At 41.8% G+C, this 18,840-nt stretch overlaps 1 long non-coding RNA gene across 2 annotated transcripts in view; it reads right to left on the bottom strand.

Moving 5' to 3' along the window:
• Window positions 1–4,921: 4,921 nt before the first annotated feature.
• Window positions 4,922–18,840, bottom strand: part of LOC142600485 (uncharacterized) — a 50,456-nt gene continuing 36,537 nt past the window's right edge. Inside the window, exons 3-5 of one of the 2 annotated variants that reach the window (XR_012833991.1) lie at window positions 7,307–18,057; window positions 6,552–7,063; window positions 4,922–5,406 (exon numbers count right to left, since the gene is read on the bottom strand). This is a non-coding gene — a long non-coding RNA (uncharacterized LOC142600485). The remainder of the gene's footprint in view (window positions 5,407–6,551; window positions 7,064–7,306; window positions 18,058–18,840) is intronic. The other variant, XR_012833988.1, reaches the window with a different exon arrangement.

The raw sequence follows: 18,840 nt of genomic DNA, 5'->3' as shown, positions 1-18,840 counted from the left end.
CTAAACAAGACCTGCCAGCCTGCTGCTGCTACTCAGCCTGGCTCAAACTAGCGTTGTACCTCTGCCAGGGTACTGCAGCCATTCCTGTGGCTGCTGTTTAGACGTACCAGTAGTGCAATCTAAAGGCATTACTATGTTAAGCTTGGCGTCAACTTTTTATGGTCAATTTGTTTGGTGTTGAAGTTAAATATGGAGACATGTAGACATTTGTAGCACAGATTTTGACTGGAATGTGGGGGAAAATGGGTGAAAAGGGGATGTTTCTATGGAAATAGAGCCTTCTGGACAATATTTTTCAGACAATTCTACATGTAGTTCTGCATCTCTTTTTTAAAGGCACTGGTGGTAATTTTGGATCGTTCATTAACCACGGTTTTCTGTCCTGCTATTGACCTGCTGTAGTGTAATCGCAGCAGTGCATGTGTGGTCTCAAGAGGGTCCGTCTGTGGGGGGAAAAAAAATCACAGAAGTGTCTCCTGTCCATCTTGATGGGAATTGTGAGCAGAAGGCTGTGCAAAGTCACACAGTCTGGGTTTGTTTCCACTGACTCACAGCTGCCTCTGGGAACTCTGAGCAAATGCAGGTGCTGAGCAGTCTTTTAAGCTGCTTGGCTGCAGGTTGATCATAATTGCTATCAGAGAGCCAAGGGATACAGAGCTTTTATGCAGAGTTCATATACAATATGTTTAGTAGCCCAAGGGGGACATTTCTGCCCAGTGATTTTCTCCACACATCTGCTCACTTACCTCCTTTTTTGCATACCTATTGCTATTCCCAAGTCCTATTTCTCCTGAAAAAAAGAAGTGAGGGAATCTCAGCAATGCCACAGAACCAGAACTCTTTGATGCTCTGTCGTTCAAGGAGGGAGGAAAAAGAAGAATCAAAACCATAATTCCCCTCTTTGTTTGCTTAGTTTTACCTGCAAGAATCAAAGGCGGAGCAACTGCTGATCCCAGATTCAGCAGTGCTATGAAATCAAATAGCTCCACACTGATAACACTGTTAGGTGAGTTAGTGCTATTACCTTTCTTTTGAAGCCTCACATGGTGTCAAACACTCCTCCATCTTTCTGGGACTGAACACAGAACTAAGGGATCATTCCTCTAACACAGTATCTGCATCTTCGCCACTGGTAAGACTTTTGCTATGAAATACCAGTGTAAACCAAAACACAAAGGGGTGTCAAGAGGGAGAACCCCTGGCAGTGTGATTTTTTCTTTCCTGTATTATTACAAATTTCATTCAATTTCTTTAATTTTTACTAATTTTCTATTAAATATTGTGGATATAAAAGATGAACATATGCTACCCATGCTATTCTAGACTTGGCTTCATGTTTAAAAGAATATTTGTCTCTGTGACTCTGCAATCACTGTAAAATTTAATGGACATATAACTAAAGTACTGTCTCTTGGTCATAGGTTGTCATTATACAAAAACTCTTAACTCATCTACAGGTTTGCTTTGACTATGTTGACTAATCCAGTAGAGATTACATGCTAAAATTTAAACAGAAACATTTGAAGGCACTTCATGTAAGAAGTATGAAGTAGAAAGCGCATAAAGAAGGATGCCCTTAACCCCATCAGTATTGCAAATCCTTTGCATTTTCAGAGGGACAGGAAAATTCTGCCCCAGAAAACCCCACCACAGAGGAGTGGTCCTGTATGCTCAGAAATATAGGATGTGGCCTTAGCAGTCTTAGCTTCACGTGCAAATGGGTACCAGAGCACAGCACACAGCAAAGGCAGTGTTTCAACCCAGGATAGATAAACTGGCATGTAAGCATTAACCTGTTTGCATCAAGTCACTATGGAGCACCTCAGCACTCAACTGAGGAAAATGAGATGGGATTTTCAGCAGGTTTTCTAGTTGCAGCTATTAATGGGAAGGGGATCCAAGAGTTTTGAGCTTCCCACTGTATCATTGGCAAAATAAATTTAAGACACAAGGAGGGCTTGGATCATCCCCAAAAACATCACCCTCATCTTGTACAGAGAGCAGAACAGGGCTTGGCAGAACCACTGAGGAAAGGGACAGATCGCTTGCTTGCCAGGTCAGAACCAAGCCTCCTCCAGCTCCGTGGTGTTGCAGCCTGTCAGGTAAAATGAGACAGAAAACTATGGCTATGACATGATATATAAAGTATAATGAAAAACTGGAAGAAATTAACTTAGATAAAATAGTGCATCATTTAGTTGTTAGTCCTTTTGGACACAGAGTGAATTACTGTGTTAGTTATACATTCCTGTGAGTTGATGGACACCAGCTTGTAAGCTAGCCACAAATGGTTGAGTATGGAGATGGGGCTCCTTTAAACCAGCACCTCAATGACCTTTGCTGAACTTCAGTACCACAGAAGGTTGCATACATTCATCTGAATAGCATGAGAAATGGCTGAACAATTTTAGTGTTGCCTTTCCCTCTAGTAAAACAGTCAGTTTTAGTGCCACAAGAATAAACTTGACCTCTTCTTTCACACACTAGTAACTAAAGAGATGATCTCCAGAGGGCTCCTTCCTAGCAATTGTTTTTTTAAGCCCTGTCATGTGTAAGAATTTGTTGCAGGCTTAGTGAAATCAAAGTGAAATGTGTGCTGTCTTCCACCAATCCCTGGCAGTATTGCCAAGAAATATAGCAACTCTTTTCTCAGCCTAGAGCCTGAAAAATAAAAGACTCTAAAATTCCATACTGGCCTGGAAGTGCTTAATATTAGAAAGAGAGCACTTATAAAATGGCATCCAGCTGTCCACGTCTTAGATTTTCCTTCAGGAACCCTAATTCTCCAACATCATATTTGGTGGCAATTTTGTTCCTTAAATCCATTTTGGATGCAAGTCTATCAGCTGTATTATCTCACAGTCTGATCAAGGCTGCTTAGACTATGAGGCACATTAGATTTAAGTGATGTAAGTAATGCTCAGAGCTTCATCAAAGGGTGCAGCAGTACCAGCTCATGACAAGATTATTCAGCTTCAATACAGATTTTTATAAAAGTACATCATCACATGAAACTAATGCCCATTATTGCTGACTTGACAGCAGAAAAGTATTAATAGGCAAACCACAGCCTCTGAATACCTGTAGAATATGGAGTCCTAATAACCATAAAGTAACGAGTTGTTTAAAAATTCAGTAAGGTTCATTAATGATTAGACATAGATGTGTTATTCCAGCTTTAGTAATTTTTCTTGTTGGTTCTTCCATTACAAACTTTAGGGTCTGTTCCCACAAAACGCTGAAAGCCTTCATCTCCCAGAACTAGGGTGGCTTTGGTCTGTAACCAGAAGAGGACACAAGTCCGGGCAGATTACACATCATGGTGATCATGGTGCTTTCCTGGAGATTCACACCTCACAGATAAGGTCTGGATACAGCCAGTGAGAGAAGCTGCCTCTGCATGCAGCACTTTGAAAGAGCTGTCTCCTGGGGGAGCAAGAGAGGTCAAGTCAGCAAACTTGCCTTGCAGTCACCTATCAAGCAGACTGAAGACAAGGGAAGTATCAGATGCAGCCTCTTCAGACTGCTGGGAATGGACTGTCTTACCTTTTGTATTTCACCTCTTTATAGAGGGATAAGTGGTAGCAGGGAGCCACCAGTCCTGGGGTCCTTCCCATGGAGGCCAGGGCTCCCAGCACAGCACCACCGGGGTGCCCAGTACACGGTAGAAGGACAGCACCACCCCACAGGACACAATGGAAATAAGTTATATTAGGCTGTGGGCAGGGACAGGTTGTGATTTCAACAGGTTTTTGACTGAAGTAGGTCAATCTGGGTTTGACTGAAAAACGGAACTATGACCTTACTTTCCAAAACTGAGCAGATGTCACTGAGCAGGGCACCACTGCTTTTCCTATTTATACAAGAATTTAGTCATTAGATGTACAGCAAAGATATACAAGACCTCATTTGGTTGTCTTCTCCACTCTGGAGGATTTTAGCCTCCTCTGTGCCACTTTCACAGAGGCTGCAAAACTTGAAGGCTTAGGTGTATAGGTTGTCATTGCTTTTAAAATGAGAATGCAACATGTACAGGTTTTTTCCTTGAAGTCGACAGGAGTGGCAGTCACGACCACAGGAGCTGTCAGTCTGTCAGCTGACCCCAGCCTCTGGAAGGAAAACAGCTCAGGCAGAAACTATGTTGCTTCAGAAAAACAGTTTTCTGTTAAAAGTCTAGGGTTTTTTTAAATAAAAAAATAAACTCTTTGTGGCCTTCACAACTCATTATCAATTGGAAAACCAGCAGATAACTGGCAACTCAGCTAAGCAGAAATAGCTTCTGTCATCACTAGACCAAACAGGCATGATCAAAGAGAGAGTGGGTAGAGGGACTTCTCTGTTGGCCAAGCCAATAAAAACTGCATGATGTGAACATGGGCTGAGGTGAGAACATCTCATCTCTGGAGATTTCTCCACTGGTACATGGTCATCCTTTCCTCACAGCACAAGTGCTACAGCCCCTAATCAGCTTGGGAATCCTACACTGAGCTCACTCCAGCTTATTGAGCTCCCTCTTGTGCTGGGTCAGAGCAAGGAAGAACTGGATCCACTATTCTGGATGTGGTCTGATAACTCACATCCCTTGATCTACTGGCTGTGCCTCTTTTTGTGCAGCCCAGGAGGCTGCTGGACATTCTTGCTGCCAGGGCATGTGGCTGCCCCACGCTCAGCTGCCCACCAAGGCCCCAGAGAGCTGCTCCTCAGCCAGTGCCCCCCAGCCTGGGCTGCTGCAGGGGTGCGTCCTTCCCAGGGACAGCACTGGGCTTTTCTCCTTTGGTATAGTGCCCATTGTACTTGTCCACTAGAGAAATGGTTGAAACACAGCCATGACTGACAGGACCAGATTGAAAGTTTTGTCTAAATTTCTTTACATCAACATCCTTTTTCCCTTATATTATTTAAGAATAACAATATAAGCCTGTTCAAATAATTCCAGATTTATTAGAAATAACTAGCAGAAATCTATTTCTATGTTTATAAACACTGATTAATTTCTCTGTACGTACATATACCTTCATAACAGCCCTCAATTTCTTTGAAGCAGTACATAAGCAATACAGCTGGCATGCCAGAGTGTGTCCCTTTCCCCTTTGTCATACCTAGCAAACGAATGTATCAGTGGCAGAAGTGCCCCTCAGCCTCCCAAAGGTGGTGCAGGAAGAGCCCTTCTCCAGGACTTTGTCATTGTAGTCTTATTTTCCGTGTAAGAACACAATACAGGTTTAGAGAAATTGAAGTCCATTTTCCACTGTCTTCTACTAACCCTTGCAAGATCTTCTCAAATCTCAACTATGCTTTTCCAGAGCTAAGCGATGTGTTCTCTGTATCTCTTCATAGCACCTTAAGGTCTCAGACACCACTTTCTGAAGGGTAGTAATCTTAGCCGGCCTGAGTTCAGTCTTTTTCCTGGACAAATGAGAAAAAAAGCCAGTGACCAAAATTTTGACTGATGCTGACCAAACTCAATCCCCACAGACATCTTACCAAAATCCCTTTGAAACTTTGACATGAGCAAAGGTGCCTTTTCAGCAAAATCCTGCTTGGCCTCACCTGGAAGCACATACCAAACATTGCTAGCAACTATGTCTTATATGACAAGATCTCCGTTTGCAAAGAGTACAGTTATTACATGAGAGGAAGGTCAAATATTTAAAATTCTATACCCTCAGAATGAGGCTCCACCTAGTCTGGTATCAGAGGTGTCAGCTTAAGAAAAGCTAATTGAAAGCAAAGCAATTACACAATGTTTCTTTCACAAGAACACCTCCCTTTCTAGTAGTTTCGAGTTTAGGAACATGCTTAGCTGGAGTTTACATTTGGATCAGGGTACTTAACAGGCACTGATGAGCCTCTTAGTCATGAATTTGTCATTGCTAAGTCATTTATATATGTGGTTTCTGTAATTTCTTATTGGAATGAGTTCCACAGTTTAACTATGCATTAGATATTTGAAAAAATATGCACCCATAGCATTAATACAGAACCCCACCGTCCACAGTAAAATGAAAATAAAACTTCTCCTTAAAAGAGAAGCATAACCTAATGCTGCAATAATATTGGAAATATTTTCCTCCTTTTTATGATGCAGATAACTGTTTGTGTTTTATAATGCTACAAATGGAAAAGGTGGCAGTGAGTGTATAATTTCTATCGGGTGGTTGTCTTTTATGCTTGATACAGCACACTAGCATGTTTGTATCTTTCTAGTTGGAAAGCATCCATTATGGGCGGCATCCAGGTGGAAGAGGGGCTTGTAGTCAACTCATCGGCAAGTGTGGGCAGCTGATGGCCAAGCAGGGGAGTAACCTGCTGCAAAAGCAGCAAAGACCCTGGCAGATCATCACCCACTGCAGACACAGCACCAAGGTGAAGTTGCTGAATTGCTCCTATAAATGCAGCACAGCTCAAAAGCACCTGACATGTTTCCATATCTGGCTTAGATCTGGAAGCAATTTAGCTGCTTTCATGTGCCACAGACTCTGATAAACATCCTGTAGAAGCTCAGCCAGATCCCACTTCCCCACCCCATGGGCTTATCAGTGAACTCTCACCAGTTCCTTATCTTTTCCACTCCAAGCAGCTGATGTGACTCACAGGGATGCTCAGGGCTGGGGTGTCCCAGCCCTGGCATGATTCAGCGCGGGGTGGCCATATCCGCATGATCCCATCCGGGTGACTCCCAGCAGCCAGGGCTGCCCACAGCAGTGACCCCTCTCAGCCCATGGCGTGGGGTACCACTGTGCAGGGACAGCCTGCGGCTCCGGCCGAGCTGCTGCCGCCCGCTGCGAGGCAGTGCCCGCCGTGCCCCATCTGGGATGGCTCCTTGGAAGACACTCAAGCATCTCCTGACACACACACAGGCTGGATTGTAAATGTTTCCATTAAGCAGGAGATCCCCATTCCCCAGGCAGCGAGTAGCTGGCTGTATATGCTCCCGTCAGAAAGGTCGTGCTCAAACCATTCGAAAAGAGCTGGAGACAGAAATTTTTATCTTAGCGCTTGGGCCTTCTGCCACTGACTTCTGGCGTGGGCTTTGGTTTGTTCTGTAGACCTGAAACTGGACCTGAAAAATCAAAGAAAATCTGAATAAAATATGTTTCAGAAATGGTAAGACTATAAAATGGCCATTTCTGGCAGGTTTTACATTGTGCACACAACATTGTATCATTTAACATATTCCTAAATTGTGACAGTGAAAAACTTGTCTTTAGAAGATCTGTAATTTTCTTGTAATAAGCAAACTACCAATTTATAAGATAAACTGATGGAACAGAACAGCCAATTTTTAGTTCAGGCACTAACTAACTCAAACACTCTGTGAAGATGTCTCAATCTCACTCAACCCAGACTGCAGACAGAACTGCTCCTCATTTGCAGAGCCTTGCTCTTTTCTGGTTTTGCAGCATGTGTGGTTTATTGTTATTTCAAATGTTTTTTGTTAAATATTCATAATACTGAGACAGAATTTTCTTCCCACTGGCACATGACACATAGTGGTTAAATCTGCTAAAAGGAATGTGTGCATACTGCGAGCAATCCAAATGAGGTCAGTGACAGAAGTAGGGGCGAGTGTGGACAATACACGCACAAAAAATTCACGAACAATTATGCTAATTGAATTATTGCACTAATTAGAATGAAAAGTGAGCCAAGAAGGAAGTCAGAAGAATCAGTGGTTGGTTACCATTGCTATTTTCTGGAGTTCTATTAAGCATTCACATGTAAAGAAAGTGATCATAACTTCAGTTCCGCAACCATTCTTGTATGAGACCACAAACTCCTGCATCAATTAAAGAAAACAAGTTGATTTTTCTCAGGGAGGGACCAAAAGAGCCAAATGCACCAAGGGTCTGGTCAAGTGCCTGTGTTCGTCAATCTACGTGCACCTCTCGTCCTGGTATCGGCAGTCTCCTCAGCTAGCACAGGGCTGTGCCATCCATGCAAAGGTGTTTAGCTGCCTGGCATAGATCCGGAAGATGGCTCAGCATTTCACCTGGGGACTCAGCAGAGACAGGTGTAGGAGTTTGGTACTCAAACCAGCTCACTGTCAGCATTATACAGCCTAGGCAGACCCTGATTCTTGTGGTCTTTAAATGATAAAAGCTTCAGAACTTGTCCTTGTCATAAATGAATATTACCACCATTTCAGGAGCAAGGCATAAAGACAAGGGATGGGCTTTGGTTGAGAGGAAGCTGGTGGCTGAGATAAGATCAGAACAGGGATTCCCTGAGGGAATGATGCCCCTTTTCACTGTTTCTGAGAACAGCTCTGGGCTTGACATGCCAGGCTGTCCTTCTTCTCTCACTGCTTGGGTCTTACATGACTGCTTGAGCCTATTATTAAAATTGCAAAGCCAGAAGGAAAATTTTAAAAATAATCTTCTGGATTTTTGTATTCTTTATGTCTTTGGATGGGAGGAAAGGTAATGAAAGTACCAGACACAGATGCATTATTCAGCAAAGTGACTGCTACATCATAGAGACCCATGCCAGGATTTGTGAACCACAATGGAAATAAGTGGATGTAGATCCACTTAGGCTGTGTTTCCTCAGCATGCTTGGTCACCATCCCAGACCATTACCATTCCACAGGACATAGCAATGATAGTTGTCCTACAAGTCTACCTATCTGTACATTAAAAAAAGGTTTTATTTTAAGGATTGCAGGACTGATCCAATGGAAACCACAAGCCTATTTGGTTTCTTTCATTAGTGCCAGAGAGCAGGAAGGAACTGAGGATACCTCAGTAGAAAACAAGAAATCCAACCTATCTCCACTGATTATGCATAGCTTGTCTCTAGATGAGACAGTTTCCTCATGAGATCACTGGGACCTTGTGAAAAGTCTAGTAATAAATGTGGGTACTTTTCAATAACCTTTTTACATAAGAGCAAGTAGGGCAGAAACACCACTAGCTGCCTGGTGAAATAACAGCATTAATTTTTTTTGTGTGGTAAATGGCATCATATCTCAAGGACAATTTTATCAATAAAATTTTCTTCTGCATTCAGTGCAGTGATTTATTACATCCTTTCACATGAGTCCCTTAGTCTTGGCTCATGTGCAGAATATTTTAGTTTTAATGAGTTTTTAGGTAAATCTGGAATTCTCCATTCGGGTATTAAGAACACATTTTCATCTTTTGCAAATAAGGTTTTTGAGAATGTTGTCTGTGCTCAGATAACAGCTCAACTTGTAATGGCCATGTCCCAATCTGATGAAGTAAGTCTACTGACAGTTTTCAAATAACTGATTGTAATGGTCACATCCTAGATTTTGAAAAATCCACAGAAAACCTATTACCATCACACAAGTAATCAGAGTTCTCTTCACACCTCTATGTATGATAACAATATTTTTGGTGTAAACATGTTCCTAAATATGTACTTAAGTACAAATTGTACTTAAGTCTTTGCTCTGAACTCAGGCCATTAGGGCATTACTAGCGCAACAGTTTACAACTGCCACCCTTCCCAGCGTGGCCAAAGTAATTCTATCAATCAGAAGTGGTGCTGAGAATAGCAGTGATTTAGCAGTAGATAACCCAGTTACTTTTAGTTTGGTGCTTAATATGGAAGTTATAAGCCATTTGGTCTTCCAGGCTGAGCAGTCAAAGTGTTTAAATGTTTTATTATCCAAATCAGAACTAAGATATTTCCATTTAGCAACATTTACTTTTGGTATTTCAATGTGAAAATGAAACAATCTTCATTTCCAATAGATTTGGATGAGTTTGGTTGTTTCATTTTCTATGTGCCATGTAGATTTGAATCTATCCCAGCATAAATATAGGTGTCTAATATGCTTTTCTCAGGTTTATTTACCTCTTTGAGCTATAATGCAGTCAATAGTACCTTCTTTGGTCTTTTTGCTTATATTAATTCATTTTATATGATTAAGCTTTGTAAAAAAATAATTTGCAATTGAATTGGCATAACAGAAACTGAGTGTAAAAAAGCCTTGGCAAAGTGCCCATTTTAGTATATTATTTCTGCCAAGTGAGTTGATAATAAGATTGAACTGGATTTGAAAGATTACAGAGACTTGGCTTAGAAGGACATGAAGGTTAGTTGCATACAGTTTTTCAGCTCTTTAAAGAGAGCCAGTGTTTGAATTTTTGTCTGTACTTTTGTGATGAATTTTTTCTATAATCTTCTTATGTGGGGAAAAGGGTGCCAAAATTAAAAATTAAATAAAAATAGCCGATGATTTATTTCCATTAACTTTGGATGCTGAAATTGATCCACACAGTCCCAAGGTTTATTAACTCAGAAGTTTATGTTTCAGGCCTGACGGATAACTGATCGGGTGACCTACATGCTGCAAGGGCATATTCAGACTGCTTAGTTTTAAATGTTTTTATTTTATGCTGCAGACTGTAGACAGAAGAACATGGCAAAATTAAATCAAAGGGGTCAGTGAGAGCTGCCTTATTGCTTCTTTCACAGATTTTGCCAAAACTGTTTCTGTCTGGTTTAACTGCAAGACAGACTGAACTAATAGTTGAAAATTTAAGTGACTGCCCACAGAAAGAAGTAACTAAGAGAAGCAGACAAACACAACCCTGATGCAGTCAGCAGCCTTCTCAGGCCATCAGGTTTGTCTGTTTGATGGATGATCAAGCCCTGTTTGCAGCTTCTAATGCCTGTTTCATATTTATCATTCATAAATCAAAAAGTCTTGGCAAATTCAAATGTATCTGCAATTTTGTTATGACAGAAGAAAATCTCTTTTTGTGTTTGTTTTGAGCCACCCTATTATAAAGCATTGCATGCACCCTATTAAAAATGTCTTGCTGTTATTCCATGATTGCATTTTTATATGCCTGCAGTTTTTCTCTGCACCTATGGCACCCAGGTTAAACATTTCTATCATAAGCCCAAAGTAACGCATGTAAGCAAAGAATCAGAGCTATCAGCCCAATATATCCAGACATATAGCCTAGATGGATAAGACCTTTTTAGTGAAAGGTTTAGGGACAGAAGTTGTAGAAAGCCATTTCGTCATGGCATTTGCTGTCCAGATACTTCCTAAGGTGAAGATTTTGTCTGACTCTTCTAACAACCTGAGCCAGTTAAACGAGCCTGGAAATTCATGTATGTTTTGGGGCCTTCTGAGGGCAGATGGCTAGATGGACACCTCCAACGGAGGGTGGATGCTATTCCATGAAAGGTTCATGCTCTGCGTGGTATGAAAGAAACTGATACTTCCCTTAAACAATCAAAATCTTGTTAGGATGGCAAGAATCATCTCTGTGTCTTAAAACTAGGAGTAAGTTAATGTAATTGCTTTGTTAGATGTTGTTACCTTGCAGAAAGAGAACTAGGTTCCCTGCCTTTCACTTTCTGCAGCCCTTCCTTGGCTCTAATTAGAGCAATGCTTTAAGTAGGTATCACCCAGCAGAAACACCTCCTTCTAATGTGGCTGGCAATTTAGTAAATCTGGATGTTGAGGGCAAAGCAGAAAAGAGTCAGGCATTCTGGGAGCTGCTGGATAATGGGTCTCTGCCCCCTTTCAGATGCTGCATAATGCTCCTGCCCCTTCCCCTACCAGGTAGATGAGCCAGGTGTGCGCGGGAAGGAGAACAAACCAGAGCTACAGCAGTCAACAGCCGGAGGTGCAGAGGTGTGGAAAGGAGCCCACGCAGCAGCTGTGTTTTCCCTCCAGGAGCATCAGAGAGCCCTGGCCCTTTCTGCCAGCCCCATGCCCTGGCATGACCCAGCCCAGGGCTCACAGCCATCGCACAGCCTGCTTCCCACCAGGCAAAGCAGGGCAAGCTTAGCAGGTTAGCTACTTTTTCTCTGCCCAGCTGACTGGACCCAAAGGCAAGCTGACTGGAGGGAACGTGTATCTGTTCACCCTGGTGTGAGCTGCAATGGGGGACAGGAATCAGGCGTTGTCTTCTCCCAGCTGTGGCAAAGGGGCTGTAAACTCCCATGAGAGAAAAAAAAAAAATTGGCCAACAGGACAGTAATGCTGTAAAGCTCCTTTGCCAGACCTGCCAGACCCATCAATATTGTTTTATAACTAGCTTTCTTGTCTCCAGAACACATACCCAGTAACCAAGGGTCCTGAGTATGTTCCAGATGTGGCCTTGATCCCAGGTGTCACCTCTGCACAGACCTCCTTGAGGTTTCCTTAGGTTTCCAAACCTCTGGAAGGTACAAATTACCCAGCTGCTACAGGACAGAGGGCAGGGCAAGGGCAAAGGACAGAGCAAAAGGTCTCTCTGTGCCCTTTGGGCTTCTAGTGCAGAGAAGGTCCTCTAATATGTATTGAATTTACAAAATGTACCGAATATGTTCTCTAATATGTACTGAATTTACAAAAGAAAGGCCACAAAAAGGTGACTTACAAATAGAGTTTAATGGTCCACATTTTGGTCATGGAGAGATTTTGCGATCATAATAAATCTTAAAGCAGATTAATATATCTGCCGTTCAAGATGGAGCACAGATGTAGAAAAAGGTACGAAATATTTTATTCATAAGCCTAGCAAGACTGGGAACTCAATCCGATTGACTACGCTGACCTACTTTCCGTGAATACCTGATCTCACACAGCCGTGCTGGTTGTCTCAAAACTGATAGTACAACAGGTGAACATGCCTTCCTGGCCACTTCAGAGTGGTGAGCTAAAGCATGATTTTTAGCTCCAGAGTTTCCTTCTTTGTATTTTATTGCAATGATAGAATGAGTTTTCCTTTATTTTCAGTATCTGGTTTTGGTCAGACTTGCTGGCTTAGTACTTGCTGAATGTAAAAATCTTTAGCATGAAGCATTAAAATAATGTTGTTGTCTTTCCTGCAAGCTGGAATTGTAGCTAAATTAGCATCACTACAAATAATTTACAAAATACGCATACTTGTTCACTGTATTATAAAACCATGTCCTGTCCATGATATACTCTTTCTGTTGCAGATTTCATATATTGCAATTCAATATCCTGAAGTGGAAATTTCCAATCAATTAAGTCTTTTTAATATTAATTTATGGATACTCAAATTACTGCCACTTATTTGAAACCTCTTACAAAATGGACTTTGATATTCTACAGATCTTTGTAGAAAAGATGAAACTGAATTTGGCATTTCTCTCCATTTTTCTTTTCCTTCTTCTAAGCAATAGTTTTTTTCTGTATGTTTATTCCTCACTGAAACATAGCACTCTCCCTCTTTTTTTTTTTTTTTTTTTTAAGAGCAGCATGCTACGTGTTACATGCGCTAATGAATTGGCATTTATAAAGCAGAATGTATACCGTATCTAAGACGACTGCTGTGAAAATGCCTGAGTTTCTGCACTCTCTAAATAGAGCACAATTATGGCATACGGTTGGAGTGCTTTTATCTGTACTGCCACTGCTGGAAATTTAACTGTGTATGTGACCTGAATATTTAGAGCTCAATGGAAAATTCCATAAATGCAGTGTAGCTTCAGAGCACCTAACAGCTGTTACAAATATTATACCCATTATGCACCACTGCCAAATGATACATATGAAGTCCCTCTCCCATCCTGGGTGTATTCTGTCACTTGTATCAATGCTGTATTTTAAAAGTCCCTTTGAAAAATGCAATTACTCTAGTCACTAAGTAGCTTGCATAATAATTCAGTGATAGTTTTTCCTGTCTGCATATTTATACTCCTTCCTGGCTGTATGCAGTTAATGTTCAAACCTGAAAATGCAGGAAGAAACTATATCAAGTGTAGACCACACTTACTGTATGCTTTTGTTTGCTTAGTTTGATATACATGCTAAAAGCCACTACCTAGCCGATCAAATGCAGAAAGAGAGGGAGCAGCTCTTCACACTTTTAGAAGGTTTCTTATTATAGTGGGATGGAGCAGAGGTGTAATATATCCATGGATGCTCCCTTTCACTCTAACTTACTATGGGAGTACACTAAAAACCCACAGCATCGTCATAGCAGGAACTGCAGAAATAACAAATACGAGAGTTTACAGGAGCAAAAGAGAGAGGTTGCAAGGCATTATGTTTGACAGAGCACAGTAGTTTAACCAAGATTACACAAGCTGCAGGCTGGCTTCCTAACTAATGATTCTTCCTGCCTCCTACTTATAGTTCAGTTCCTCCTGCTTTTATGCTGCTAGAACATGTCAAAAGAGTCTTTGCTATAGAGAGGAGAAAAGCGCTAAATGTGGCGTACCCAGCTGCCATTCGCAGGCTGCTGCTGCGGCACTGCACCAGCTGTGTAAAGGGACAGGGAAGGACAGGAAGTGTTCCTTGACATCTGCCTGGGTGGTCATGAGTGCCTGGCCCAATCTCAGTAACATAAAGGTATCAAAGTTCGAGTAGAAGTAATGGCATTTTACCTTCCTAAAACCAAGCTCTGTGTGGCAAAGTAATTTCCCTGTGGAGGGGACCCAGAAAAGCTACATATTCCATCCCTTTGCCCTCAGTTGAGCAGGACCAACACTGCCCACGTCAGTCCTGACAGTACTTGCTCTAGCTTGGTTTCATGGTCTTCCATAGGCACCACCATGTCTCGAGGCAATCTGTTCCAGCACTTCCCTGTCCTTGCTCTTACAAAGTGTTTTTACTCCTAATGTCTAACGTGAATCTTTCTTGCTGCAGTACATGCCCATCACTACTTGTCCTAAAAACAGAGAACAGATTGTTCCCTTCCTCACTGCAATACTGCCTCTACACATTGCTCCTCACAGTAATCCCTCATTAGTATTAATAAGAATCATCTCCTCAATCTATGCAATGGCTAGAAAAAGAGATTGTATGTGAGGCTCTGTCAGTAAAACTGGGAGAAAGAGAAAGAGAGAACTAACCAGCTGTCTAAATCAGGGTAATGGCAATCTGCCCCCGACAAATTACACAGCAGTCAGCATACTGGGGCATGTAGAAGTAGAGCTAAGATTAATCCTTGCTCCCATGGGGATGTTGCATGGGACTCCCACAAGGAAACAGTCCTTGAGCACTCCTGAGCGTGGGGAACATAATTATAGGAGACCCTTCTGAGGGTCAGCCTTAGGGAAGGCATCTATGCAGGCCAGATTTGTTACAAGCACTTGCAAGTGAATACTCTTTGGAAGATCTTTCTCAATCAGATCCTGTTAAACTAATAGGAGTTTAAGGCAAACTAATGTTTAAAATAGTGATGAAAATTATTTTATTTATTGATTTACAGCTTAGTATTGTGGCCACCTCAGATTACAATAAGATTGCATCAGAAAATCAGACCATTGAAGCCTCCACTCTATTTTCCCTATCCCTGGCTTCTTTTGAATAATGCAGAGGCATCAGAGCAGGTTAATGTCATTGACTATCTCTGTTCTTATAATACTTTGCATCTTCGCCAGGTCTCCACCAAATTCTCTAATTGACCACAGATGTCAACTCCCATCTCAAGAATCAGAGTCATGACAAAGGTAGCACTTAGAGAGCACCATCCCCCACAGCCATGTCAAAATAATATAGTCACATCCAAGCACCTTGTGGAGAACTGGTAATTCAGCCAAAGGTGAATTTGACCTCAAAAATTTTAATTGGCAGAAGACATAAATTTTCTGAGTGCTAAATGAGAAATATATTTGGGGATATAGCAGGGGATGTTTAACCAAAAGGATTTTGGGGGGAAAAAAAAAATCACTGTTTTTTAATACAACAAAGACTCTCTAGCACTGAAGACCCAATATATCCCTAACCCCCTAGATATGATTTGTAATTGCCCTCATGCTCTCAGCAGCTTTCTCAGTTCTGTGAAGTGAATTACACAATGTCATTAAAACTAAAGCAACTCATACAACTTGCTGGAGCTGCACGTAATTAAAAAGCAGTGCAACTGCTTTCATGCAGGAGCTTACTGTCATCCCCCCTTCAGGAGAGAACAGTGTGTTCACGTACCGACAGAGAGAAGCAATCACCTCCTGCACACAAGGAGTGCTGATAGTGGAGCGAGGACTGAGAGCAAGGCAAGGATCTGCTTCTTCCCATTACTCGCACTACCCCTGGGGTGCCACAGGAAAGGGGCCCGAGTGCACCGTGGTCATGCACGTCCAGAAAAACCTTCAGCTGCATAAGCAAAGCTGGTAACTCCATGCCCCGCAGCACACAGGGTCCATACAAACCTCTCATGGGGGTTCATGGGCAGCTGGAAATCTGTCCAACCCTCCCGTGGTCTCAGGGGTGTAGAGAGCCTGAGCCAAGTCCCAGCATGGGCCTGGGAAGGAGGCATTGTGCCAGCCTCAGCTTTGGGTTAATGAAAACCACAGAGAGTTCTGAGAGATTATTTGTACTCACTGGGATTGTAATTTAAAGGCTCAGATCTCTTCCAGTCCTAAAGAATTAGCGTCATCTGCCACATACTTATTTCTAATTTACAGTAGTAAAGTCACCTCTCATAGGACTTAAATGAGTTTTCTAAATTTCAGTATTACTACTTTGACACAATAATAACAATTTTGAGACTGACAGTATTTGTTAACTTAATTCATATGCAAAAAAAAAGTTACATATTTTCAGTGTTGTCATATTATTGTCTTTTTATCACGTTAAGTTAATGTTTACACTCTCTTAAGAAATTGAATATAAACGCTACTCTTATAGTGCAAAGCATGTTAAAATTCACAGCTTTTCCTGCAATTAATATTTTGGCTTTACCTTGCATTTATGACAAAACTTTTTTCGATGTTGTACACTGCTGTTATCTTTTCTTCTGAGGGAACCCTTCTGACTTCAGCCAGAGTCACTGGAAGTCATTGAAGAATCATAGAATCACAAAACAGCTTGGGTTGGAATGGACCTTTAAAGATCATCTAGTCCAACCGCCCGGCCATGAGCAAGGACATCTTTCACTAGATCAGTTGCTCAAAGCCCCATCCAACCTGGCCTTGAACACTTCCAAGGATGGAACATTCACAACTTCTCTGGTCAACATGTTCCAGTGCCTCACCACACTCGTAGTAATTATTTCCTTCTTTATGTCTAATATAAATCTACTCTTTTTTAGTTTAAAACCATTAATAGAGTCAAATCCAGAGACTCCAGAAAGCTGACCCTCAGCAATGACATCGTTAGTTAGCATTATCCTTCAGGAAGGCTGGAGCACTGTTTTGCCAGTTCTCCCAGTTTAATTGCAAATCTTTTAAAAGCCCAGATCCTGGGTTCATAGGACAGGGAATGAAGCATTTTACAAGGGAAAAAAAAATAAATCACAGGATTAATGTTTGTGGAGAAAAGTTTGGAAAAGGGAAACTATAGTGGACTGAAATACCACAACACAGATAAAAATTATGCAAATGTTATTTTAAAGCTTTTCTGATTTTAAAACCAACCCAACAATTTTGCATCTCTCTGACTCATGATACTTAACAAAGGGAACAAATCCTAAAAGTGGGAATATTTGTGTGCTTAATTCCAATGCCTTGTAAAGGGAATGCAATTGACAGCTGCCACAGTTGTATTTGGATCACTACACGTGGTCATTTCATTTAAGCAAAGGATTCGCTTTCATTTGAGAGTGGAAACATAAAGTGTTGTCATGTGCTGCACTACTGGGATAAACCTGGGATTTCCACAGAACCTCCCATGCTTATCTGCTCCCTGGTGCCTGTTATAACGATGACCTCATCAGAAAGAAAATCTTGTTATCTAAAACTGGTTTATCCCACACAATTGTTTGGGGCGAGGTTGGAAGGGAGGATGACTGGCAGAGCAGGAAGAGTCCAGGCACCCTGGCAATGCATAGCACATTACGTACTGTTGATCCAGCCCAGCCCAGCCCAGCAAAGACTACGCGGCCATGACAGCTGCTCAATAACCTCTATGAAAGGAGCTGATATCTCCAGCAGTTCTTTCTTGCAGGTCCCAGTGACACTGAGCGGTGACACCTGCCCAGGTGACTCATGGTGATACTCATGCTGGTGGCAGCTGACACTCCTTGGACTGGTGCTGCTGGGTCCGACTTGGAGCAGGCATGGAGGGTGAGGACACGGTGCTCTTGCGCTGTAGCCATAACCCCTTCACCCTGCGGTAGCAGCCAGCTATGCCTGCTATGGATTAGGATCCCAGCATTTCAGGGGCTCCTGTGGAAATGGATAAAAGAAAAATGATCTCTGCACTAAGGAGCTTCCAGGCTAAATGTCCACCCTGTATGTAGACAGCTTTATTCCTATCTCAAGCCCTTTCCCCACTTTAAAGCATTGACAGTCATTTAAAAGGATAGAAATTCAGATTCATCTTTGTTGTCAGCTCCTTATTTCATGTCTCAAAATCCCATAGGAATAGTTATTCACCTGTGGAGGTTTTACTGTATCTTGTGATTTCTATTAATATTACCTTATGTGAAATAAAACATTGAATTGAGACAGCAAAAAGCACACAGGCAGCAATTCCCTGCCCTGTGTTTCATGTAGATGGTAAGACTAAACAGCAGATGTCAGCACTAATCCAGAACTAGAAACATTCACATGCAGCTTAATCAGACCCCACTTTACTGTCATCAAAATGCATATGCTTAGACTGTGAAGAAACTCATCAAAATCTCTGCTTGGAAACACAAATATATTTCTATTTAAAGAACCGTAGCAAATTTTAAGTATCACTTCTACATGAATACTCCTAGCTAGCAAGGGAGCACATCTGTATGGATAGGTTTTGGCCTTATCCTTGCACTAAAAGATCACCAGGTCCCCGCTCGTCACTAAAAATGAAAACTATTTTTAAGAAGTGGCTTCAGAAGAGATAGTAGTTTGGAAAAGAGAAAGTGCAAAGGTTCAAGAGAGACTTGACAAGCAACAAGAAGGCCTGAAGCTGAAGGACAGAGGAGAACCAGTGGGCTCTTGGTGCAGTTAGCAGGTGGGGGTTGC

The sequence above is a fragment of the Balearica regulorum genome, chromosome 1 (genome assembly GCF_011004875.1).
Source record: "Balearica regulorum gibbericeps isolate bBalReg1 chromosome 1, bBalReg1.pri, whole genome shotgun sequence".
NCBI classification, from domain to species: Eukaryota; Metazoa; Chordata; class Aves; order Gruiformes; family Gruidae; genus Balearica; species Balearica regulorum.
Note: the sequence above shows the minus strand (reverse complement) of the source record. Positions and strands in the feature narration are given on the sequence as shown.